This window comes from Ahaetulla prasina, chromosome 4 (assembly GCF_028640845.1).
Source record: "Ahaetulla prasina isolate Xishuangbanna chromosome 4, ASM2864084v1, whole genome shotgun sequence".
NCBI lineage: Eukaryota > Metazoa > Chordata > Lepidosauria > Squamata > Colubridae > Ahaetulla > Ahaetulla prasina.
The window spans coordinates 19,962,397-19,974,074 of NC_080542.1; positions in this window are offsets into that span (position 1 = coordinate 19,962,397).

The following is an 11,678-nucleotide window of genomic DNA, read 5'->3' on the forward strand; positions in this document are numbered from 1 at the left end:
TTCTCTGCCGATGCAATAAGAATGGAAAAATATTCACGTTTGCCGCTCTTATCGCCACTAAGTAGGTCTGACTATGAGACCTTACTAGTGTCCGGTCGGATTTGGAACGGCTGGCCCTCCAACCACTCTCTAGGCGTCTTTTCCGGTGCTTCATCTCTCTCAGCTCCTCAGAATACCAAGGAGCCAGTCGAGACCGGCGCCGGGTCAGAGGCCGCAAAGGCACGACGCGATCCAAAGCCTCAGCGGCCGCCCTTTCCCAAGCAGCCACTAGTTCTTCAGTCGAGCCGTGAGCTAAATCCTCGGGAAATGGCCCAAGCTCCATCAGAAACCTCTCGGGGTCCATCTGGTGCCTGGGACAGAACCAGCTAGTCGGCTCCATCTCCCTGCGGTGGGGGTTGGTGGTTCAAAAGTCGAGTTGAAGGAGTGAATGATCTGACCATGACAGGGGTTTGGTGACTAGATCCCCTAATTCTAGATCATTCAACCACTGTCCAGAGACAAAAATCAGATCCAGAGCGTTTCCCCCAATGTGACTTTTTGCCAGAAGGTTTGACACTTGTCTCTGTGCTGTTTGGCGTATTGTAAGTGGGACCTTTGTGGCATTTGCATAGTAATGGCTTTCTTCTGGCGACTCGACCATGCAGCCCGTCTTTCTTCAAGTGCCTCCTTATTGTGCATCTTGCAACAGCCACACCATATGCTTTCAGAGAGTCCTGTATTTCACCTAAAGTTCTCTGTGGGTTTTTCTTTGCATCCCAAACAATTTTCCTGGCCAAGTATAGTTGGTCTATCTGACCATGGCTTGGTTCAACAGAACCCCTCATTTTCCACTTCTTGATTAGAGTTTGAACACTGCTGATTGGAATTCTGAATTCCTTGGATATCTTTTTATATCCCTTTCCTGTTTTATACAGTTCAACTACCTTTTCCCGCAGATCCTTTGACAATTCTTTTGCTTTTCCCATGACTCAGAATCCAGAAACGTCAGTGCAGCACTGGATGAAGGATGCAAGGGTCTGTCAGGAGGCCAGAAACTCACTGACCTTTTATACACACACACTAATTACATGCAAACAGATCACAGGTGAGGATGGGGTACCTTTATTAGCCATTCACACCCATTTGTGTCAGCCTGTGTGCATGTTATCAGACCACAATCACTAGGGTATGTAAACTTTTGATCAGGGTCATTTGGGTAGTTTCTGTTGTCAGTGTGATTGTTTCATTCTTCTAGGAGAGGGATGGGTACTAACTTCCTACATCCCTTTTGTGACTTTCTGACAAAGTCAGTAAGGAAGCCAGATGCACTTCACAACCGGATTACTAACTTATCAACTGCAGTGATTCACTTAACAACTGTGGCAAGAAAAATGCCCTATCGTAAAATGGGGCAAAACTCACTTACCAAATGTCTCACTTAACAACAGAAAATTTGGGCTCAATTGTAGCCGTAAGTCACGGACTATTCGTATTTACAATAATTGGAGTGTCCTTGGTCAGGTGATTGCTATTTTATTACCTCCCGGCTGGCTTCTGAGAAGTAAAATCAATGGAAGAAACTGGATTCACTTAATGATTGCACTGATTCACTTAAAAACTATAGCAAAAAGGTTGTAAAATTGAGTGACTCATTGAATAACTGCCTTGCTTAGCAATAGAAATTCTGGTCCCAAATGTGGCCATAGGTTGAAGACTATCTGTATTTATTCGTTTTCTTCTTTTTTGTTCTGCCATTTAACAGATTTGTGGCAGTCTCAACAATAAAACATACATTGTACCAATAGTTTTGTATAACAATAAACAAAAATTAAGCCACAGATAAAATAGACAGGCTATACTTAAAACCAAAAATACTCGCCACTACAGGTAGTGCTCAACTTACAGAGACGTTATTATAAGGACTGTAATCGGTTGGGTACAGAGGGGATGGCCCGATGCACCGGGGGATCGTTTCAAAGACTTTACAAAAAAACGCGTGGAACTGTCGGTTCAAGGGGGTTGTCTGTTATGGGGGATAGAGTGGTTGTTCCGGAGAAACTGCGAGAAAACGTGTTGGAACTGTTACATGTGGGTCACCCGGGGATTGTGAGAATGAAAAACCTGGCGAGGAGTTATGTGTGGTGGCCACAAATGGATAAAGACATTAGCGACAGGGTAGGAAAACGCCAGGCCTGCCAAGAGTCAAGGCCACTACCCCCAACAGCCCCCATAAGGGAGTGGGAGAAACCCCAGGGTCCAGGATCCAGAGTCCAGGGTCCAGGATCCACATAGACTTTGCCGGGCCATTCCATGGGAAAACCTTTTTAATCGTGGTAGACGCATTTTCAAAGTGGTTAGAAATCTTGCTTATGAAATCCACAACAGCCGAAGCCGTAATTACAACATTGTGGCACCTTTTTGTAACACACGGGTTGCCTGACACCCTAGTGTCCAACAACGGCCCACAATTCACGGCTACCCAATTCGAGGGGTACTTAGCAGAAGAGGGCATCCGACATGTCCTCTCGGCGCCTTTCCACCCGGCGACGAACGGACTTGCAGAACGATTCGTTCGCAGTGCCAAGGAAGCGCTATCTAGAATAACCCGCGGTGATTGGCAAGCCAAAATCGATACCTTTCTAGCGGTACAACACAGAACCCCCTGTGTAGCCACAGGGCGCAGCCCATCCGAACTATTGATGGGTAGGAAACTCAGGTGTCCATTAGATAGATTAAACCCAACATACTCCCCTGACAGGTACCAAGGCATCCAGGAAAAAACCAGGGAAATGGCAACGGGTGATTCAGTATGGGCACATAACTATAGTGAAGGCCCAGCATGGCTTAAAGGAACAATCACTGGAGTAACAGGTCCAAAATCATATATAGTGGACATGGGGGATGGCCGAGTATGGAGGCACCACATAGATCAATTACGAAGAAGGGTGCAAAATAAATCAGAAACCGCGCAACCAGACCCTGACTACCAAATATTTGAACCAACAGCTAACTCAAACCCGCGGCGATCGGAGGACTTATCTGAACTAGAAAAAGTCCAGCGACGCCAACCGGCTCCTCCAGAAGACTGCAGGGACGACTCTGCAAGTAATCCAGAGCCGGAGGGCCCAGAGGAGGAGCTGGGAGGAACAAACAGTCCCTCCGACCAGCTCGACTCACTCCCAGGGAATGAATTGCGCAGGTCAGAAAGAGTTAGGAGATGCCCTGTCTACCTGCGTGACTACGTGGAGAAATAACATGCAAATTCCATGCAAAAAGTGGCTCAATGCATTCTGGCAGGGGAAGAGTGTTATGTATTTGAACTTTAGGAGGGAAGTTTGGGGCGGGAACAAGCACGTTGCTGATTGGCTGATGCCTCAGCCAAAATAGTATTTAAAGAGGGGTTTTTGCTGTTGGTCTTTCGCTGGGTCACAATAAACTAAAGAGCTGTTGTCACTTATATGGTCTCCTGTCTCGTCATTGCCCAAACTTAACACCCATGGTCACATGATTTATATCTGGATGCTTGACAACTGGCTCAGATATGACAGTTGCAGTCTCCCAGGGTCATGTGATCCTCTTGTGCAACCTTCTGACAAGCAAAGTCAATGGGGAAGCCAGATGCACCTCACAGCCAGGTTACTAATTTACCAACTGGGGCAATTCACTTAACAACTGTACCAAGAAAGGTCGTAAAAAGGGACAAAACTCACTTAACAAATGTCTCACTTAATAGCCAAAAAATTGGGCTCAGTTGTGATCATAAGTCGAGGACTACCTGTACTGCAAACCAAAGACTTCTTAAAGAATTGTAATTTTTATCATTTCCTGAAGCCAATCAAGACAATTAACGATCCTGTGTCAGAAGACAAGGGGAGGTTCCATAACTTGGACAACTGCTCCTCCCTTATCTCACTGAATGGGGGACTTCTAATAGATACCCCTGAGGGCTCTACACTGGACAAATTAATAATGAATGGAGGAGATGGCCCTGAAGATATTCTGGAATCAAGACATGTAGGTCTTCAAAGTTCGAAAACAGCACTTCAGATTAGACGCAGAAGCTAATAGAAGGCCAATGCAAGACTAGACTTTAACTTTAATATCCTCATGTTGGCATTCAAAAATTGGATCACTGCACTGTATGCATTGAGGCTCCTGTGTAGTCTTCAAAGGTGGCCCCGTGTACAGCATATTACAGTGCTCCAGCCAACTGGTGATGATGGCACAAGTCAGTGTTGCAAGATCATCCTCTCCTAAGCAAGGCTGAAACTGTCAGGCAATAATCACTAGTCCGGGAAGATTCTCAGTTCCCAAGCCTGATGTGGCACTGGCACCACATCAAGAAATACAACTGGAGGAGATACTGAAAACTCATAATGAGCAAGCAACAATTCTATCTTGTCAGAGTTTAACCTCAGCCTGTTCTGCCCCACCTAGATCCTCATAGCCACAAAACACAAACAAGTAGCAATGTAGAGTTGGGTGTCATCAGTCTATTGGTGGACTGAAATCTGAAGCCATAACCTTCCAATGATCTCTCTGAGGAGTTTCACATAAATGTTAAAGTGTAGGAGATAAAGGAACAAACCTTACCGGGCATTATAAGCAAGAGACCACTCCCCCTAACCCATCCTCTTATTATTTCCGCCCACCTTCAGAGATAGGGTGGAGGTCAAATAGATTTGGCTTTTTTTTTGTCCTTTTGAGCTGTGCCTTCCCTATTCTCAACTTTTATATTTGCAATCAAATCCTACTGTTATGAAATTCCAGAGTTCACTACCTTCCAGGAGAAATTAAATTTCTGTAAATATTGTATTGTGCCTCGGAGCTTTCATCCTGCTGGAAAAAGAGAGGCAAAATAGTAACAGCATGAACCGGAAATAAATATTACACTTCTGTTGATAGCAATTGTGCAAATCTTTTGTTAAGAATAAATAATTATCGTGCGAGCATCAAAGCCCTGTTCGCATCTTCCTGACCCAAAAACTGTATTTAAAATAAAGAGCAAACTAGCATAATTGCACTTCATGAATTGCATCATGTCCTGTCAAATTTGGCTTTTCTGGGACTGTATCTTAGGAATCTTTCCACATAACCGATCGGTGCAATCTTTACCAACCCAGGTTGCTTCAAAAGGATTGAGTTTCATCTCATATAATTCTCAGCATATCAACTGGATGCTTAGGAAATTAACTCAACTAGATATACATTGAGAATAATAAAGAATTTAATTATGTTACAGATTCCCTCCCACCTGATGCTGCCTAAATGTATTAGATATTGGTTCCCATAATTCCTAACCAGTCCAAAGTCAATGGCATAAATCCACGGGAAGTGAAATTTATTACATCTCCACAGTATCAGGTTTAACATAATAACAGAGTTGGAAGGACCTTGTAGGTCACCTAGTCCAACCCCCACCCCCGCCCAAGCAGGAGACTCTACAGCATTTCTGACAGATAGCAGTCCAGTCTCTTCTTGAAAGCTTCCAGTGATGAACCTCCCAGATACTAATCTAACTTGTCCACTGAAGTAGAATCAGATCCATTCAACTCAATGCATCTATCTCCCAACTCCTGTAGGTAATCTAGAAGGATGTCATGGTTGATGGTACTGAAGACTTCTAAAGTAGATCTGGGAGAGTTGCGATTCCCTGTACAGTCCATGACACAAGTCATCAATTAATATAGTCTCAGTATCATGCCCAGTCTGAATCCCAACTAGAAAAGATCCAGCTAATGTCCTTTTTCCAAGGGACTCTGTAGAGGAACTCTGACTTGGATTATAATGTATGTATCAAGTACAGATGGATTCAGGGAGGTCCTCCTGAGGGGAAAGTGCACCTTGGCCCTCTCAATGATGATTGACATCAATTCATCATGCAGTGAGGTATTGAATACCTCCTAGATCCAATTGGTCACCATTCTGGACCACCAAAAGAGCCAAGGAGGAGGCAGCGACCAAGGTCACAAATGACCAAGCATGAGAGCACCCTACTCACTCCGTACGCCAGAACTGATCCCAGATAACAAAGCCTGATGTTGTCCACTCATCACAAAAAACTGCACCTATGCAGAATCAGTATTTTATTTATTTATTGGTTATTTATTTAAAAGATTTACAAAGCCTCCCATCTTATGCAACATAATCCTGGGCGACTGGCAACCAATAAATAAAAACAAATGCAGAAACTCTCAATGCCTTCAACTGTCCCACATCTATACAATATTTTTTTTTAATTGAAAAATTTAAAAAAAAACAAAAACATTTCCCCCCCTTTTTTTCCCCTCCCTCCCAGAAAACCCCCTTCCCCCCTCCCTTCCCCCCCCCTCCTGCTTCCCGGGTCAATCACAAGGTATTGTTATACATAAACCAAACATAGAATATAGAACATAGAATAAAATCTATACAATATTTTTGTGGGTTTGCCCCACACTACCTTAATTTTGGGGACATTTTGGAAAAAGGGAAGGGAAGGGAAGGGAAGGGAAGGGAAGGGAAGGGAAAGGAGGAAAGGGAGTGGAAGGGGAAGGGGAAGGGGAAGGGGAAGGGGAAGGAAAGGAAGGAAGGGAAGGGAAGGGAAAGGAAAGGAAAGGAAAGGAGGAAAGGAGGGAAGGGAAGGGAAGGGAAAGGAAGGGAAAGAAAGCAGGGGAAGGGAAGGGAAAGGAGGAAAGGGAGGGGAAGGAAAGGAAAAGAAAGACCCAAGTCATAAACTCATCATAATACATGTCATTTCTTTGCTTTATTAGCCCTAGCATAGGAAAGTAGGACACTTCTTAATTGACAGGTGTTTCCTGGACAGCTCCTAGATTCCTTGTTTGCATTTGGCAGCCAATACTTGAGTAAGTTGGTCTGGACGTCCTTCTTATCATGCCCTTCATGCAAATCGGAGATTCCTGGTCTTTGTTTCCTTACCAGGTGAAACTGGGACCTGGCAGGATGACGAAAGAAATGGCCTCCTCCAGTTGCATTCCATTTAGTAATATGTTCCGCTGATTCTCCTCTCTGCCTCAGGCTCTTCGGTTGACTCAATTTCCTAAAACCAAAAACAAATTATGATAAGGGGGGGAAAACCTTGGTTCCCAATTTCCTGATAGGACTTTCTTCCTGAATTTTGAAAGCCGGCTTCTTCCTACTTGCTTTGTGGGTGCTCAGTTTCTATATCTTGCACCACATCCTTGAGTCACCTCAACTTGGATCAACCCCCTTTCTTGGAGCTGAACCTGTTGCCTCAATGGGACCAGACATTTTGAGGATCTCATGTCCCTTTCCCATCCCTCCCTTGTACAAGTTAACCCTTTCTTCTTCTTCTTTTTCAGAAAATTCAGAAAAAGTCCTCTCATATCTCTTCCTCAGCGGCAAATCACTCTTACTTCCTAATGCAAGGGTCTCCAACCTTGGTCCCTTTAAGACTTGTGGACTTCAACTCCCAGAGTTCCTCAGCCAGACGGGAATGTGTAGAGCAAAGGATGACGGGAACTAAACCGTATCCTACAACAGGGGTCTCCAACCTTGGCAACTTTAAGACTTGTGGACCAACTCCCCAAATTCCACTCCCAGCAAAGCTGCCTGAGGAACTCTGGGAGTTGAAGTCCACAAGTCTTAAAGTGACCAAGGTTGGAGACCCCTATCCTAATGCCACCTTAAATGTAGTCCTTGACTTACAACCATTTGTTGAAATTTAAAATGGGCCTGGAAACTTACGACCGTTTTCCACACTTATGACTGTTATAGCATTCCCATGATCACATGAACAAAATTTGGGTGCTTGGCAACTGGCATGTATTTATGACAATTTCACTGTCCTAGGTTTATGTGATCACCCACTGTCACTGTCCCAGCTGGCTTCCGACAAACAAAATCAATGCTGGGGGGGAACGGGAACACCAGATTTGCTTAATGACTGCATGGTTTACTTAACAATTCGCCTAACAATTGTGGCGAAAAAGGATTGTCAATATAGCAAGACTCACAATGCCGTCCCTAGCCATGGAAATTTGGGGCTCAATTGTGGTCATAAATTGAGGACTATCTGTACTGCTCTGATTAAAATTTGGCCATTTCATTCTACCAATGCATTTTCCTCTTCTAAGCAATATAGGTAGTCCTTGACTTACAACTATTTATTTAGTGACTGTTCAAAGTTATAACAGCACTGGAAAAAAATGATTTACAATCAGTCCTCGCATTTACATCCATTGCAACATGATCAAAATTTGGGTGCCAGGCAACCAGCATGTTTTTATGATGGCTGCAATATCCTGAGGTCCTGGAACTGTCACTTGCAACCTTCCTAAGGAGCTTCAGACAAGCAAAGTCGATGGGGGAAGACAGATTTGCTTAATGATTGCATGATTCAGTTAACAACTGTGGCAAAAAAAAAAGATTGTAATATTGCAAGTCACATAATAGCTGCCTTGCTTTGAAACAGAAGTTCTGGTTCCAATTGTGATCATAAGTCAAGATCTACTTGTACTTCTTCTGCTGGACCTTCTCAACGTGAGAATGAAATCAGACAGCAACTAGCCAACTTGAGCTGATCTCAAAAACATAAGCCAAGTGAGATCCCATTAATGCAAGGGAATTCTAGAGCGGTAAAATGAAAACAAAAACCAGAAAACCACTAAACCATTTCTGTGTTGCAAGAAAACATGGATATTCCCATTGTGAGGAGACAAGCTATACTTCTGGTGGCTTTGCCTGTCCTGGAGCAATGGAATAAGGGTCACCATTCGATCACGGACATAGGGGAAGGGGAGGAAGAGTGTACGATGTAGGTCAAAGCTGGTCTATCTACCTGCCCTGACCCAACCGGTTCTCCTGAAATTGATGGTGTTTATAGTAATGACAAAGCCATGTCCAGAAGCATAGCATAGTAAACCTGCTCAGTAACCATCCAAAGTGACTTAGATCAAAGGCATATTTATATTTATGGGAAAGGGAAAAGAGGGCAGAGACATTTACAGCTCAGAGTTGAACTGAGGGGTCATTGGTTCTATCTGAGCTTGGCTCTTTTCCTGAGCTTGTGTTTCATTACCTAACTAGATAATGTCACCAATCCTGCCTGTAAAACTGATGACGGTACCTACTTAGGTAATGAATTGTCTGCGAGACGTTTGGGTGGGGAATGATAAACCATGATCATAAACTGGGGAAGATTAAAATTAAAATTATGAGTCTGTAGGTGGAATGTCCTGACCAGATCATTAGAAAAGGGAAATTAGGAAAAAGTGACTGGAGGATAGTCATATTAACTACATTTAATTTGAATTAAGCTTAAATATAAGCTGTCCTTTTTAATGTCCTTTTTAAGACTTGGCCACCAAATTTGTCTTTTAAGAAGGTGCGAGGTTTTCACAAAACCAAAATGTCCTGCCATTTTAGCATCATGGCATTGTTGTAGGATGGTTTCTCTGAGTGATAGAGGAACATATAGCTTTGCTCCAATCCAAGCTAGTCCATCACGGAGCGTGCATTCATGCGAATGATCCAAGAACCAGTCATCTGAGTTCAAAGCTTCTTTAAACAACTTAGTTAATTCATCTGGTAGTGATATCTCGGTTTTGGTATGGCTTCGGGTTATAGCCGGAGCTGCTAATTGCTGAATGGGGAGTATTGGGCGTACCACCTCGGAGCGCGTACCATTGTATTGGGGCAGTCGTGAAAGAGCATCTGCCGGAAAGTTCTTTCCTCTGGGAATGTAATATAAAGAGAAATTAAAATGGTTAAAATATTGAGCCCAGCGGGCTTGTTTAGGCAAAAGTTTTCTAGGAGTTTTTAGCGCTTCCAGATTTTTGTGATCAGTCCAAACTTCAAAAGGATGTTTAGAGCCTTCTAAGAATTGTCTCCAAGTGCGAAGAGCCCAATGAACTGCAAATGCTTCTTTCTCCCAAATAGACCTCCTTCTTTCAGTTTCAGTCAATTTTCGAAAAGTGAAAGCACAAGGTTGTAGTTTACCATCGGCATTGTTTTGGAGCAAAACGGCTCTGACCGCTACATCACTAGCATCTGCTTGTACCACAAAGGGAACATACATGTCGGGGTGTTTTAAAATAGGTTCAGCAGCAAACAGTCATTTCAACTTTTCAAACACTGCTTGACATTCCATTGACCATTCGAGAGGTAATGATGGTTTGGGTTTTGTATCTCTTGACTTTTAGCCATTCATTTAGCCCTTGACTTTTAGCCCTTGACTTTTAGCCATTCATTTAGTTATCAAAGTTATGATGGCACTGAAAAAAGTGAGCTATGGCCATTTTTCACACTTATGACCATTGTAACATCCCCATGGCCACATTATTTACATTCGGATGTTTAACAATTGATTCAAATTTATGATGATTGGAGCAAGGGGTGAAATCTACTTACCTTCCCTACCGGTTCGGAAGTGTGTGCACCATCATCATGTCTGATTTTTGACCCTCTGTGCATGCGCAGAGGGTCAAAACCAGGAAGTAACAATGTCTGGGTGGGTGGGAAGAGCCTCATGCAGCTGCCGCTTCCAGTTTGCTGAACTATGCGCCACTGCCGCTACCGGTTCGCACGAGCCTGACAGAACCAGCAGGATATCACCACTGGATTGGGGTGTCCCAAGATCATGTGATCCCCTTTTGCGACCTTCTGACAAGCAAAGTCAATGGAGAAACCAGATTCACTTAACAACCGTATTACTAATTTAACAACTGCAGTGATTCACTTAACAATTGTGGCAAGAAAAGTCGTAAAATGGGGCAAAGCTCACTGAACAAATTCCTCACTTAACAACATAAATTTTGGGCTCAATTGTGGTCTGTATGTACAGTGCTTGCTCAGAAAGAAATTCCAGGTTCTTTTCCTTGATTTCCTGACAGCTCAGACCTCATTCTTGAAATCTCTAAAAGCTAAAAAGAAACCAGTCTGTGAACTCAAATGGATCAAGAAATAATTCCCAGGATTTTTATTCCATCTGAGAAGAAAGTCAGGTGGATTGTAGGGTTATTTTGTGCATCCTTATTCCCTTATTTTCCTTACAAGCCAGAATTGCAGATAACATCACTCAAAGCTGTGAAAAATGTTCTAAAATAGTTTAGAAAACCCCACTGCATCAGCGTGTATGATCTTTCTTCTTTTTTTTAATCATTCTGAGGAATTGGCAACCCATCATGACTTGGCACGATTTCTGGGTTATTTCTGAAAAGGAAGTAAGAACTTTAAATATATAACACAGGAAGAATGGTAAATGTAGATTCCTAGAACCGGTGAACAATGGCTAATGAAGAGCTAGGTGGATCCCAAGGGTAGTCTCTTTTCAAGGCTCCTGTGTTTTTAAGAGTAGCCCCCCTCCCCTCCCAAACAGAATTCAAAAAAATGGTAAACGCACACTCAAGGTGGTTTTGCACCAAATTTCTCCTTGCCTTCTTTGAAAGAAATGCCCAGGCAGCCTTCTAACAAATAAAGAAAGTTAGAAATTGTAATTGTTGGTGGAAATCAACCAGTCAACCTTCTCCTGGGAGATTGATTAAAATGGGAGAAGTGGACAGATTTTTCATTGAGGAAAAATAGCCCACCCTTTTCTATAGTGTTGGTAACAGACCCCTACATATTGATGAGAATAGAGCTGGAGGGGGACCTTGGAGGGGAAAAGAGCCTAGTGGTTACATCCAGACCTGGATCCCAACAAAACCAGGAAAGAGATTACGTGCTTGTCTAAAAAGGCGGCT